The 16,015-nt window shown below is 36.8% G+C and overlaps 1 protein-coding gene across 1 annotated transcript in view; it reads right to left on the reverse strand.

Annotated features, from left to right (window-relative positions):
- Positions 1–14,675, reverse strand: part of palmdb (palmdelphin b) — a 33,223-nt gene extending 18,548 nt beyond the window's left edge. The window contains exon 1 of the mRNA XM_062441949.1: positions 14,594–14,675. The gene's annotated coding sequence lies outside the window, so the exon portion shown is untranslated. The remainder of the gene's footprint in view (positions 1–14,593) is intronic.
- Positions 14,676–16,015: the final 1,340 nt, after the last annotated feature.

Consider the following 16,015-nt stretch of genomic DNA (forward strand, 5'->3'; position numbering starts at 1 on the left):
CCGAGATTTTCTTTATTTTGGAAACATGTATTGTTTGGCTTCATTGAATATAATAATAATCTTGGCTTACAATTTTATTTGATTCATTTACTTACCATTTTATCCAAATTTTATATTCATAAATCCAAATTTACCTGCAAAAAAAACACATTTCCCCCGAGCTTACTGCTTATATCAAACAATACATTTTTTTTTCCATTTCAGAATGCACAGACAAAAAAGATGTTAAAACACACAACTTTTTTAAGTTTTAAAAGATTTTCATGTAATAATCTACTTTCTTTATGTTGACTTTTCTTTCTATCCCCCTGGAGATGACTTTGTTGTGATTTGGCGCTATACAAATAAAGATTGATTGATTGATTCTTATCCAGTGATTGTATACATTGTGATGCACACTTGTTTAAATAAAAACATGCATTAAAAAAAACAACAACAACAAAAAAACTAAACTATTTGACCCATTCTCTGTCCCCACTGCCCAGCTCTTATTACTGGAAAAATACATGTTTACATTGTTATCATGTCTAGTTTTATTTATGGGCATTTATATCTTATTTCATTGTCATCAGATTGCTATTGAGCACTGTAATGTCAATGATTTAAGGATGAATATGTGTATACGCTTAACTTAGAGAAGCAACATGTCATCAACATCATTTAAGCATCTTTGAGTAGCAATCAAAGCTTGCAAGCTTGTTATTAAGATGTGATTTAATGTTTTGAAGTTATAAATAAAGTGCAGGGAGCTGACTCTTTTTACTGGCTTGTTAACACATCAGCAGCAAACAAACAGTATAGCTCTGGCAGGCCTGGCCAAGCAAGTGAGCACACACCTGTGATGCCAATGCTGTCCAGATAAGATCATCAATCATGGCTACGTGATCATCTAAAGTCATTGACACATGTGGCGACTAAAGGACTTTCGGACAAACAATGACAAACTAAAATATAAGCAGTGACAACACAATCACATATCCTCAAATGTATTCATAAACTGCTGGAAATACTATTGTAGATGTAATGTGATCCTCAGATCCTCAGTGACAAATAAGTAGGGAGCACGTTTATTTATGTGGTGACTATATACATATATATTCTGCTATAAAAAGGATCATTAGGAAATGTGACACTGCTGGAGATACATATTGTACAGATCATGTGATCCTCTGTGACAGATAAGCAGGGACGTGTTTATTCATGTGCTGCTGGTGTTCACACTGCTAGTAGCACCTGAGCCGGGTAAATGTCATCCTGTCCAGGTTCACCGTTACTTGCTTCATCATGACATGAGAGGAGATATAAAGGTTCATGTACAGTACAAGGAAAAGGTGGTGGAGTTCACTTTGACTGCATCATGTGGTATGTGTGGCATTGTCAGCATCTCTTTGTCAACATAATTGAGATACATGAATCAATGGTGTAAAAAAGGCCTCTCTCTCATATATGTAATTATATAAAACAAGTGGTGGGAAACAATGTTCTACAATCAGATATTAAAAACATGAATTTATTTTTAAATATATTTTGGGGAGTGGGCCTTGGTAGCTGAGTGATTACTGCACATGCTACATAATGTCAAGAGATCTTTGCTGCAGGTCATTTCTCTCTCTCTCTCTCTCTCTCTCTCTCTCTCTCTCTCTCTCTCTCTCTCTCTCTCTCTCTCTCTCTCTCTCTCTCTCTCCTCTCTCTCTCTCTCTCTCCTCTCTCTCTCTCTCTCTCTCTCTCTCTCTCTCTCTCTCTCTCTCTCTCTGTCTCTCTCTCTGTCTGTTTCCTGTCAGCCTCTACACCAGGTGTATTCAATTAAAATCCACTGAGGTCCAATTAGTGAAAATGTCCTCAAGTGAAGGTCCAGAACATCGTAATGTCTGTGTTATTTTTCAGTAGCTTGAAGTAGCATTGTAGTTCCATCAGCATTATTATAGCAACAGTAGAGAGCTGACAGTAGGGGAAGGACAGAGATGGGGAAAGATATGTTACATAGGTCCATTTCCATAATCATACTGCAGATGTTGCAGTTATGTGGCATGTTAACCATGAAAGTAAATAATAATACCAAGAGATTACTGATTAAAAAAGCAGGATTTTCATCATAAGCCACATCCAACTACCATGGTCTTTATGTCTTTTTTGTCTCTTTTAGCCTATTATACACTGTAAGCCAGGATTGCTTGGGAAAAGAGTCAAATGGGCCTATTTAGCTGTTCTATCTGATAAACCATACTGTGGAACTGTACACTTCAGTTAGTGCTAAAAAAAAAGTAAAATAAAAATTACAATATAAAATAATGGATATTAATCACATTATAAAAGACATGTAACTAATGTTGTCTCCAATTATATTAAAGACATTGGAAGTTGTAATTAGAAGATTTGGATGAAAAATTCTATTTCAACTGGTCTTAACTGTCTCACTGATAAATATATTCTAATTATTTGTAGGAAATTATTTTTAATGATGTTACTTTAACACATCTTTGAAGGCTTTTAAAGTTCATCTGTCGGTAAAAGACCAGAACACGCTCACATTCACTTAGACTTAGACTCTTTTCGCACAACAAAATCTTCAATCTCCCAATCACAGCAGCGTGACACCAAAACTCCAAAAGGAATTGAGTTGAGTCAGCAAAACAGCAAAAACAGGCAGAAAAAAGGAAAAACAGAAAAAAATACACATTTTCACATCATTTTTGACTTTTAAACAATTATTACAATATTCTTTAAAAAAAAACATTTTATGGCACACTGTGGGCCTTGAACCTATAGACAGGGTAAAGCCACTAGTAGTTGTAGCAGCAGCTTTATTGTCATTATATTGAGGGTCGGACAACAATATAACAAACTACAGCTGTAGTAATGATATAGTTACAATTGTATCCTTATCAATACTCTTATCAGTCCAGTTCGTTATCAGTACTCTTACTCTTTTTTTAATTACTAAAGTTTTTTTTGTTCTTTTGTTTTAAATCACTGTTACACCAAACACAGTGTTTTTACATAGACTATAAAAATATGAAGGGGATACATGCCACTCCCTCTCATAGAAAACAAGTGATTCAATATGTTGAATAAAATATGTTTCATTGTTTCAGGTATTATTTTGTTTAAATTATAAATAAACGTAAATAAACATAACACACTACATATACAGTAAGCTGCTTCCTTTAGTTTTTACATGTAAGACTTAACAAAGCTGATTTGGACATCAGTGCAGTATTCAATGAGAGCAAATGTCATCTGTGTCCTCTCAGAGATGACATTTGCTATGTTTTCTGTTTACATGATAGCTTCATTGTGAAATGGGGAAATATGGCTGAGTTAATGGTGATAGACTTATTTATAGTATTGCCAGCTTTATTTTCTTTTTTTAAAGGTACTTATCTGTGAATGGTTTCATTATTATCATCAACACCTTAACCTTGATGATTCCAGAACTGCTTCAGTCACAGTGTTATATCTGCACATACTGCTTCAGCCAGGACCATTAAGAGCACCTGTTCAATTCTATCAGAGTATTAGATTTGATATATACAATGCTATGTTATAACTAACAGAGACAAGATCAAATGTTTACTAGATGATACAACACAGAACTATAATGTCGCTTCATTTGCAAATTACATGTGGGTGGAAGTTTGGTTCAGCTCCAGAGCATTTGTTCACCATGTAATGGTCTGCTGTGGTGTTTCTCCAGGAAACACTGGCAATGTGACGGCCCTGAATGAGACAGTCTCTTTGTCTACTGTGGACTTGTCATCCATAGCACCGACTGATAACTGCGACACTGCCTCCTCTCTGTTTGAGGATCACAGTTACTGCCAACTCACTTTGCGATCTGGATTTATGTTTGATGAAGCAGCTTTAATGCAATGTGTGCCGAAACAGTTTCTGATGCTGGACAAGCATCATTTTCTGAAAGTTACCACCTGTTGACCTTTCCATCCTTCACACTCTGCAATTGTAAAGTAGAAGCTTGAGAAAGAAGCTCTGTAAGACTAAACTTTTTCAATGATAATAAAATTCAGAATAAAAGGTGTTCACATGTTTCTGAAAAGTGTGAGATGGAGAGGAACTGGGTTTGGGCAAGACAGGAACTACTTTGGCTAGCTGCAGTAGAGCCCAATTATTTTATATTTACATGTGACTGCACTGTATATACAGTATGAGCACTGGTCTCAAACACTTGATGCACTAGATCAGTTCCTGTCAGCTTCTATGACAGGGATATTCAGTTAAAATTCACTGAGGTCCAATTAGTGAAAATGTCCAGAACATCATAATGTCTGAGTTCTTTTTCAGTAGCTTGAAGTAGCATTGTAGTTCCATCAGCATCTGTGTCTAGATTGTACACTGTCACATAAATACAGTATAATTCATTTATTAGTATTTACACTCAACTTGTGGGATTCAAATCAAGAAGAAAATAAATAAAATATGAATAAAAAAAAGAATAAGATACATTTTTCTTTTCTTATATCAAAAAAAGGGCCGCTCCCCTTTTACCATAAAGGGGAGGAGCTACACTCGTTAAAATAGAAACGCTCAGACAACATTTAACAATCCTTAATAGTTCATCAGTTACAGGTCTGGGTCCTGATAGGACGGATCCAGACCACGGTGATGACATATTATCATAGTATGTTATAATATTATATTATAATAATATTATATTATAGTATTGTATTGTATTGTGTCAGTGTATTAAAATAAAATATTTGAGATTTACAGTATTTGTGACAGTGACTGTGTAAGGGAAGTAGAGTTATCATATGTGTGTTTTGGGTGTTTGGATGAACTGCCTGGATGTTCTTCTCTTAACTGGAGTCTGGGGAACTAAAACATCTTGGTTGACGTGAGCCAAATAAACAAGTGAAATGTTAGTACTTTGTCCTCTTTGACAAGGAAATTGATGATATGTGCTATTTTATTTATATTTTTGGAACAGTCTTGCTTGTTTTCATTAATTTTTTGAAGAAACTCACAAAAAATCTCACAAGAAATTCTTAATAATTTACACTGATGTTACCTATTCATGGATCAGAACCTGCATGTCCCAGCGGCTGTTCAGAAGAATAATGTGTTGGCACTTCCAACAAGTAACCAGTATCATGTTCAATTTCTCAGCAGTTCAGAATGAAGCGAGTTACAGTTGATTATATAGTGAAGAATGCATCTCTCAAACCTCACTGTATTTGTTTACCAGCAGATCTTGACTGCTCCAATATGGTGCACACACAGATGCATTGTGGTGACATACAGCAGCCAAATGTCCCTGAAAGGTTCCACAGAGTCCACGCTGTTGTTATGTGAGTAGGTAGGAACACTGATGGAGATTTCAGATGAGCTGCAGTCATGTCAGTACAAGACTGTTCTAAATACCATATTGTATGAGAGAGTAGGCGCTTTTATTTTTACACATTAATGCTCAGCCCCCACACACTCCCACACGCATACCGACTAAAATCAGCCTTTCACCCACACGTGGCTAACCCAGGCACAGCTGAATGTCACACAGAGAGGTTGGTAGATATGCACTCCCTACTAGAATATACCATTTACCCCAGAGAGTAATCGGCATGACTGCTGGGGATTATGCAGTTAGAGATACTTCAAATGGATCATCAAAGAATACAACCAAGGCTTTGTTGGTCACAGCTACTAAATAGGAGTAATATTAAGGCTCACAGATATTTTTGTCACTGTTTGAACCAAACATACATCTCCTTCATAAAATGTTTGCTGGGGCTTTAATTTATCATTCAAACAGCCACTAGAGGTTCCCACCAAGAAAACACAGACATAGCCTTTTGAACAAACAACCAATGTTGTCTTAACCTGTTACCTCTTCCTGTACCCCAACTTTGGTTGATTTAAAATTGAGAGCTTTTCCCATGCATGCTCTTCTTCTGAACATAACAAATATGCCATAATAAGCTATTTATAGCAGGCAAATGCAGTAAGGGACAAAAGCCTCACAGTTAAACAAGATAAAAACACAAAACATCAAGTATTTGATGATGTCAATAAATCATGTCCATAAAACCCGAACAACTGAAAGTTGTACTGAAGTAGGATCTAAGAATTGTTTTGTTTAAACAAAAAAGGCTGTCATGAATGTACTTGATTCTTTCCACCATATTTTTCTAACTGATAGTCTCCACAGGTCTGATCTGATCACTGGCAGTTGTTCCAGGCTCAAACAATATGTACTGACGTTGTGTATGTAACAGTATTGAATTGAATGAGTGCTGCAGTTTGGAAAAGAAACAGAGAGTGGGAGAGGAAGAGGAGCTGGAGGAATGCTGAGACTGGAAAGAACAGCATGTAAGGCAGCTGTCAACATCTATGTTACAGAGCAGGACTGTCCTCTCATTCTGTCCTACTATCTATTCTCATTCTCATGAAGACAATGACAACATTAAGGTGTTATGTGTGTGAATTTAACTGCTGGACTGTTTGGGTCTGTTTTTGTTTGGGTGAATGTACCCACTGTACAGACTGTATAGTGAGTAACATGTATAGCAACTGTGTGTGTGTGTGTGTGTGTGTGTGTGTGTGTGTGTGTGTGTGTGTGTGTGTGTGTGTGTGTGAGATGGTTCCGGCAAGCTCCACTTGGAGTTCTGGGATAAGCACACATTTTAGTGACTGTAATTGAAACATTATTGACACACAGACACTAGTAAGTTTGCATGGCTTAGAGAAAAGGCTTGTTCAGAATTACTAAATCAATTCAAATGAACCTTTATTATAATGCTGACCTGATTTTCTTTTATCATTTCTCTGCAACTTCACTAAAGTGTCCTTCCATCGCCTCAGAAATATTTCAGGAATTAGTTGTTTTCTACCTCAGTCACTCTGAAACTCTGAAATTCACTTGTCATCCTGTAAAAGCTTGTTCATTTCATAGGATGGACAGGTTTGGTTCCTGGTCTACAAAGCACAGAATGTTCTGGCTCCAGATTCAATATCTGATGTGCTCTCAGTGCATCAACCTGGCAGATATCTCAGGTAAACAGATCAACTATTCCCTCCAAATCTCTAGAGTGCAATCAAAAAGCTTTTTAGTGTTAAACCACATACAACTTGGAATCCTACCTTCTGAATTGAGATTTGCACCAATGTGTCTATTAAAACTTTAATTTAGTTTAGCTTTAATACGTGTTGTTCATGTGTGTATTGGTGTCCTCAGGCCCCCCCCCCCCTCAAAAAAAAAGAAAGTAATTATTGTTTTTTTTATTAATTTTCTGATGAAAATATCAGCAGCCATGTCACAAATGTAGTACTGGTCAGACTCTAACTTTAAAGGTTGGTCTTTTTTTGGAACTTTGCATTATTAACAATTCACCTTCAATCAGATATTTGAATGTCTGTATTATCTTTGTATTGTTAAAAAAAAAAAAAACATACAACAAAATTGGAGAGCTACTCCACTAATGTGCTGCAAGTTAAAAAAGAACACATCCTCCACACATTAACTCAGACATATCACACACTATAAATAAAAGATCAACCAGAATATAGATTTACCAAATAAATGAAGTCTCATTTGTGTAGCAACAACCTAATATTGCTCATGTCCCATGTCTTTAACTACAAAGCACATGAATTAGTGATATTGTTGCAGTGGTTGACATGCAGCTTTATTCTAATCAACATGGCAAGTGGTGCAATTTGTATGTTTGAGGTTCAACAGTAAGTTAAGTAAGGAAGGAGCACACGTGTTGGGGAAACCCCTTCAAGTGAAAGAGTGAAGACGGAAGAAGAAGAAGAGGCTACTGAAGGTCATGCTGTTGGTTAGCTTGTCCACCTGTTGACACCATGGCAGTCTGATCCTGCACTGCTGAAAATAGAGATGCAGCCTGGCTCACAGCTGGAACAGCCCGATACTGTGTGCAGGACAGTGTGTGCCTGTTTGTTTGCACCAGTGCACTAGCTCCTAAAAGAAAGCTGATGGAGGGAAGAAAAAACCCTCAACACCTGTCAATCGCACTGACCACATATGATACCAAGTGTGAGAAGGTGTCCAACATAACTATATTTTGACACATTCTGGATATGACTGGATATATGGACTGAAGTGGGACAAGCTAAAGGTGCAGTTTAGTTTAGTTTGTATCAACGTGAAAGGTATCAGGTAGTTTAGACCAAGGACCCAGGCAAGTTCACCTGGACCTTTCTTCCTGCACTGAGGCACACCTCAGAGATAGCAGCTGAGGTCAGCTAAGCTTGTTAAACTGTAGAACCATACAACAGACTGTTGCTTTCTTACATTTGTGGTTTATCATTGTTGTTTTTTTGTTTGCTTGTTTTGTGTGTAATGTGTAACCATAGCTGTGCCATACTGTCTGACTGATGGGTATACATTGTGTGGTTTGAGTCACCTTAGCTTGTGAGTCAGTAAATCTGCAAACACTAAACCTCCCAGACACTCCAGTCTAACCCCACGTTGTTATTTTTCTTTGTTGGTTTATTTATAATTTATTTGATTTCTGTACTTCCTGTAACAGTTTATTACTTCCATCCTTTATCATGAACAGTAGGCCTTTGCTGCATTCTGTTTTGTTTAACAGACCTATTATGATTTTTTCATTTATATATTCATATGATGTTACAATGTTTTTTTGTTTTTTATTTTATTTTATTGTTTTTTTTATGGTTCTGGTTGTCATGTTTGGTTTTTTTTTTTTTTTTTATAAGCACAAATGGAGTAGCACCTGTAATCTCATTATATGTTATATACAATGTCACTAAAGCTTTCAATTCTATACTATTCTATTCTATGTCAAAATATGTCATATTAAACATAGCCAAAATGTCAAATAATGAGGTAAATATGTATAGAAGTAATCCCTGTGAGCAAAAGCACAGGCTTCAGACTTCTCTGAACACTTCTACTTTCAGCCCGAGCTGATGTTGGCTCGAGACAGATTTCTTTGTCTGCTCCACGCACAGAGCACATGTTCAATGCTCTACTCCGCTCCACTAACATTATGGCATTTTTCCATTGTTTTGGGTGTAGTTACACTTAGGCATAACTCAAGTCGAGCTGGCTATACTGTGAGTGTTTTACCATTACACAGCACGGCAAAGTAGAATAAGTAGTTTACCTGTCGGAGGTGTGCTGGTTGTCTGCAGCTCTTTATCAGACATCATCATCACTGTGGCTGTCTCTGCTTGGACTATTCCTCTCAACATTATTTCAAACTGATAATGATGAAAAGAATCATGATAAGTAACTCTAGTTGAGTCCCAGATTTAAAGTAGAGGTGAAAATGAGCATATTGCTTTGTAAATCATATCTGTATTTTTAGCAGTCTCTGGCTCCAGTTTATTCCAGGTCTTGCATATCATATGGTCACATCAATGAACCTGATAAGTTTTCCTAGAAGTGATGTAATGACCTAATTGAACAGAAACACCATGGGGAAATGAGAGTTGGTGATGAATGCGATGGCTGAATGCTACTGAAAGACAAAGCCAATGAAGCCAACATGGTTCAGTATGTGCCATTACAGCACTGGTGGTTAAAGTAATAACAGTCTCTAGTTAGCCAAAAGTAGAGTCACTGGCAATGCAAAAGCTGCTTTGGGCAATTTCCCAAGCTTGTCACCTTGCAGTCTTTCACTTCTTGCCCCTCTTCCTGAAAAGCTACCTCTCAGTATAATCCAAACAAAGTAGATAGAGTTTCTGAAATGTTGTAGACAACAAGTTAGCTCGATTTAGAAGCATGACTTTGATGTGAAACTAGTGTACATGTAAAATGATATGTATGATAAATTATAAGACTGAATCTGACACCCCACTGGCTATGTCACAATGAATTATAAAAATAATGAGTGCCTATATTTGGACAGTCTCCTTTTTGTCAGTTTTTACTGTGTCAAATGACATTGCTTGGGTTGAACCAGACACTCTTAACATAAATGGTTTAAATACGTCCTTGCTCATGTAGGTTCTGAAATCGTACATTCAAGGGCTTCCTCATTCACAACACCTCTGTAACACATTGTTCAGCCTATAGAGTTTGGGTCTTTCTTTCTCTCTACCCATGATCTTTCCCAGCCTCCAGTCCCAGTGACATGACCTCAATACCTCCCTGTTTGTCTGGCCATTCAGCCAAGGTCCTCTTGACTTCTAATCCCTGCCTGCCCTTCCTTAATCTGATCTATGATGGATTAGTGCACAGGCTGACAGCCAAGGCCTTCACTAGTCTACAGCATGGTCTGCTAAAGTTAAAGTGGCCTTTCAATTAAACTCAGATGCATTGTTCTATTCTTACAACAATATAACTGTTGGCAGCACTGCTTCCTCTAACTTATCTTCTTCCAGCCAAATTATAGTCACAAATGAAATAGATTTCAGATACCTGGATACACTGGCACTCATAAATATTGTGAAGAAGCTCAGCTAATTTGCAAAAAAGAAATAAATAAACAAAAAGATTTGTCTGAAAATGTGTATAAAATATGTTCACATACACTGTAGCACACTGTGGCACATATACATTGTTAACACACATTTCAGCATCCAAACATCCACACAGTAACTTCATGTCATCAACTAACCAATATCTGCTCCACAACAGCTTTGGACTACATACGATTCAATGATTACTCCTGTTCACCACCAGTGTTTTGAACTATTGATTGTATCACTCACCCTTTGCACCCATGGGTGTGATAGATGTCTTGATTTCATATCCAGCTATGACAATAGTTCTTATACTGGGTGATACGAGCATTAACTGGATGACTATTGCTTTTGATAATTTAAAAATGTATTTACATCAAAGGAATGCTACCTGGCGCAAAGCACAAACTACTAAATCATCCTCTGGTTGGCAATAAATCCATGTATGGTTCAAAATCAGTGTTTCGGTGCTCCACAGTGCTCTGTCATGACTGTTAGGAGGTTCTGCATGGCACACAACCTAAGAAGATGAAATCATGTGTCTGACACTGAGTTGGAAACGGCTGTCATTTCTTCAATCTACAGGGTATGAGATTAAAATCTTAAATGAACATGGCCTATTTATATGTTGGAGAATATTAATTTATTATCTGTTTTAATAGCTAGGTCCATCCTATGGCCATAAATTCATGACAGGATACCGGTCTTCAATCGGCGTGTGTGCCGGTGAAAGCAGGGTTGGGAGAGTCTTACGAGAAGTACATCAGCCTTACCATGATTTGCGACGACATGTAAGTAACGTACGCAATTATATAAATTATAAACACATTTAACATTGTTTATCACTCCATATGCACATGGTAGTAACAAGTAAATAGTAGCCTACATTCTTGGGGTAGGGGAGACCGGGGCTTGTTGTCACACTTTTTACACTCCTATATATTTCTTGGAATCAATACATCATATTTTTTTTAAAAGTGTACCAGAACAAAGACGGTATATATGTTGTATTCATATCAATTTCATATCTTGTGTCAGTACAGAGTTATAGGCAATCAAATGGAGAGTGTGAACATGTGACATGCTGCCCCACCATCGGGTAAATTGTCTCACTATACAGGGGAAGATGTCACACTGGATTTTGCAACTAATAAAACAGCAACAAAATTACTGTTGTTCTTTTTTTTTTACTTGAAAGTGAACATTGAAGTCAGGCACAGTTTGAAAAAGTCATTGAACATAGCCATTGAACAAACGTTAAAACAAAATATTATGCAACATGCACTGGATTAAAGTCCTTAGGAACTGCTGGCATGTAGACTATGGCTCTCAGCCTCAAATGCCTGTTTTACCTTTCTTAAACTCAAAATTCCAGATTGAATTGAACTAAAAAAATTATGAAAATTAAACCAGTCCTGAAATGTGGCCATAGTTCCAACAACAACTGGAAGATCCATTCATAAAAACTCAAACAAAACCTGACAAACAAATTTCCTCACTAAGTCACATGTGACAACTAACCCCAAAATGACTGAGACATGTTGCCCCAAGCTACCATGTTTGCTAAAGCTAGCTGTAGTTTAAAGTTGAAAACAATGATTGAGGTATGACAGGATGCCTAAATCTCTCCTCTAAAGAGTCCACATTTATCTCTCTTAGGATTTTTACCTGAAAGAAGTTTATTTTGAAATATATCAAGTTGATATTTTTTACTTTGGGTTGTGCAAAATGATTAATTGGTGCTCATCTCAGCTCACAATGTGCTATTCTCTTCTCAGACAGGACATAACACCTGACCATGTAAAGGAAGAAAACTAGTATTCCACTTTTTAGTTGCGCCCTCTGGTTGAGAAAATAATTGCAATGTGACAACTTACCCGTGTGACAACAAGCCCTGGTCTCCCCTACTTATACTATAAGAGCATCAAATGATGCTTTTCTTCTATAAGGCATCATGCGGTGGAAAGGAAATAGTCTAGTAAGCCTACATATCGTGTGTACAGTGCACGTGTCCGTGTGAATAATTCTATTTCAAAGCTGCTCTGGCTCTGGTTTTCTCCAGATGTGAGAAAACACATTTACTTGGTATTTCCATATCATCCTGTACGTGACACAGAGGAATGAATCATTTTTAATCATATTTCTCTTTATTTTAAAGGGTGCTCATGATCTGAATCCCATCCCCTATCAATATGAGTATATGGGCCACAAACTACACATGCATCAGAACGAGAAGCTTGCCATGTGTGGTGTCACACATGTACGGAAAACTGAGTTTTTTCATTTTCAGTTTTTGAAAAATGGACCCATTTGCTTGTTTTTCTGATTTTGTTTTGAAACGGAATAATGAAAGAACGAACCATGCATGGATTGCAATATTACCATAAACGACATTCTTGGATTTGATGGGTTGTAAATCAGTGGTAGAACTTAAGCTGTTGTGGCTGATGGCTGTATGTCAAGTTTTAAGAAGGTTTAAGGTGTGCCACAGGGTTTCATTTTAGGCCCACATTTATTTTTATAAATGAGATTAGGTGAAAAAAGTGAAAACACCTCAATTAATTTGTACATGGATGAAGCTGTTATATATATAATAGCACCTTCTGTTACCCAGGTGGTTCAAAACTTGCATATTGATTCTGTGGGGTACAACAAACACTGATTCTTCTCAAATTTCAATTAAACTTGCTATTTGAGAAAACAGAAACAAGGAGGTAAATATTATTACTCTTGGGACATCAATTGAAAAAGTATTCTTTTATAAATAACTTGGTCCCCGCATAGATGAAAAGTTGTACTTCAAAAATCATATTGATGAAATGACTAAGTCTATAAAAGCAAAATTGGCATTCTTTTAAAAAAAATAAGCAAAATATTCAGTCTAATCATTAAACCTCTCAATGCCCCAGTGTTCATAACAGTGGACGCTTTAGAACACATCATTACATTCTATATCAGAAAGTTGGGTGGCAGTAATCGGTAGTGAGAAGAGAACAACACTGCATTCTATTTATATACAAAGCTCTCATTGGCAAAATTGCTGGGTATCCTACATGTCTTATCAACTATAGTTAAACTTTACACTGCACGAGCTCCCAGGACTATTTGATCCTTGAAAATGAACACTGTAGCACTGAAACTGGGAAATATTCTTTTAAATATTATATTCCACACAAGACGGTTACATTGGATGAGCTAATCTCTTTTAATCATTATGTTTACGGTTTCTTATAATTTATAGTTGTATTGTAATAACAGCATCCTTGTAAAAGAGAGCTTGCCTATTGAATGTCTAAATAAAAGGTTTGAATGAATGAAGGAATGAATAAGTCTTTTCATAACTCTCAGAAACAAGGTGATAAGCACATCTCCCTAAATGTATTATACTATTCTTTAAACTAGAGGAAAATACTTGATTATGCAGTGAAACCTCCATAGCAAATGCATTTCTTTATTAAAGCGATGAGTCAACTGAACTTGTGTATACTGTGTGTACTTTATATGAAGCCAGCAGTGGAGTTATTTCAGATTCCGCTAAAGGTGTGAAAATGAGCTCTCTACTTCATTAGCGTCTTCCCTCCTCAGCGCTGATTCATGTGATGAGATGTTGATCAGACTGAGGTGAGTGGTAAGAGAAGGGTGCAGGGTGACTGGTGGGTGGTTATCTGCAGGTAGCCACGTACAACAACATGCAATGTATGTGTTAGTGCATGTGCGTGTCTATATATACACATAGATTCCACCCACATATCAGTTTTTTTAAATGTTAATTTATGTGTTATAAATGTGATTTCTGAAGAGCATTGAAATATAATGAGATGCCTTAATGACTCCTCAATCACTATACACTTGTGTGTGTCAACCTGTGAGTAAAAGTACTTGTTAGTTAATGCCATACCCCTGCTGGGACGCTGCAAACATACGACAGCTTAAAGGAATTAACAGATTACAGATTTAAAAAGACCCTCGAGGCTCATTTTAGCTCCTTAACAACTGCAAGTTAGCTCTGGATAACTGACTTAGGGTAAAAAAACTATGTAGTATGTGTATCTCTGTAGACAGTAATCTATGTTCTGACATGAGTATCTACCCTGTGAAAGCCTCTCAGCTTTCAAACAGATGCTCCTCAGTAGTGTGGAAGAGGCAAATGCAAACTGCAACAATGACACTGAGATCTACTCACCGGGTGTGTGTTGTGTGTCCTCAAGCAGGTAATAGCAGAGCGTGTGTGGAAGGCAGAGCTCACTCTCACAGCGTATCCAACATTACTGAGCCCAGGGTTGTGTCAGAGGAGTGTGTAGGCTGAGAGAGATTCAGACTGACTGGGAAGACTCCCTCCCCTTCTCTCCCTCTCTCTCTCTCGCTCTCTCTGTCTTTATCTGCTCTCTGTGAGTCTGTCACTGAGCCCAACCATGTGCCCGGAATACCTCTGCCAAACAATTGCTCCACAAATGTCCTTACGCGCGTGCACACACACGCCTCTACCCCAATACCAGCATATACTGATACATAATTATAGATATCTTTAAACACATATGTCCACATTTATTCATCTCTCATACAGACATACTGAATCTTACATGATGAGCTGGTAATATTTTGTTTTTCTTATTGTCAAAAAGTACACATTCATGTGGTCTGGGATGAAAGGTAGATATGCAAAAGAATTCCCATATTGTTATATAATTCACATCAACTAAGGACAGTTGTCAATAAAACACCAAAACTGAGTTATTTTAATCACTACTTTTAAAGGCCTATTAATAGATATTCCTGTAATGATACTTTTAAATGTTTTACTTCTGTTTGATTCTTTTTTGATTATTTGTCTTTGTTTTTTCGTTTGTCTTTAACTTTCTTTTTTTTTTATTTCTTAGGTTTTGGAAGCTTCGCTTAGCACCCGAGCTTCTCAAATGAATGAGATGTTGGAAATCATCTTTACATATCATACAAAAATAATTACATGAGCAAAACACTTTTACCAAGGACAAAACATGTTTACATTTTAGAAAAGATGTGAAACACTTTTACCAGTCCTGAAACAAATGTACAAATGACACAATCTTAATGGAAAGGGAATGTACCAAATACCGGAAGTGACGCAGAAGTGATTAAGTGAGCGATAGTCCACCAGCAGTTTCCTCAGCTGCTAAATAAACCATAGACATATATAGTATATAGACATACTATATATACGTATGTATATAGATATTTTTACGTATGTAGGTCTATGAAATAACCTAGCTGCTACTCTCATGCTGCGTACAACACTGAACTTTTTCTTCTCCTCTCGATGCTTTCATAACTCGTTTCTTACTGACTCTACAGCAGCACCTGGTGGCGGAATTTATACAACGCTTAACTCATGAATGAACCAACTGCAAGTGTTTCACACTTTGTAATGTTGTTTTGCACTTCCCAGCCACCGTACAAAACCATGGTTTCTGCAGTGCAAACAATACATAATGAAAGAGGAATACAAAAAATACTAATCAAACAATCACCAGCTGGAATTGAATTGCAATCAATAATTAACTCAAATTGTTTTTATTACAAGTCTAAAAGGAATATAAATACAGATAAACATGCTCACATTCTCAGGCGC

The sequence above is a fragment of the Scomber scombrus genome, chromosome 20, assembly GCF_963691925.1.
Source record: "Scomber scombrus chromosome 20, fScoSco1.1, whole genome shotgun sequence".
Lineage (NCBI taxonomy): Eukaryota > Metazoa > Chordata > Actinopteri > Scombriformes > Scombridae > Scomber > Scomber scombrus.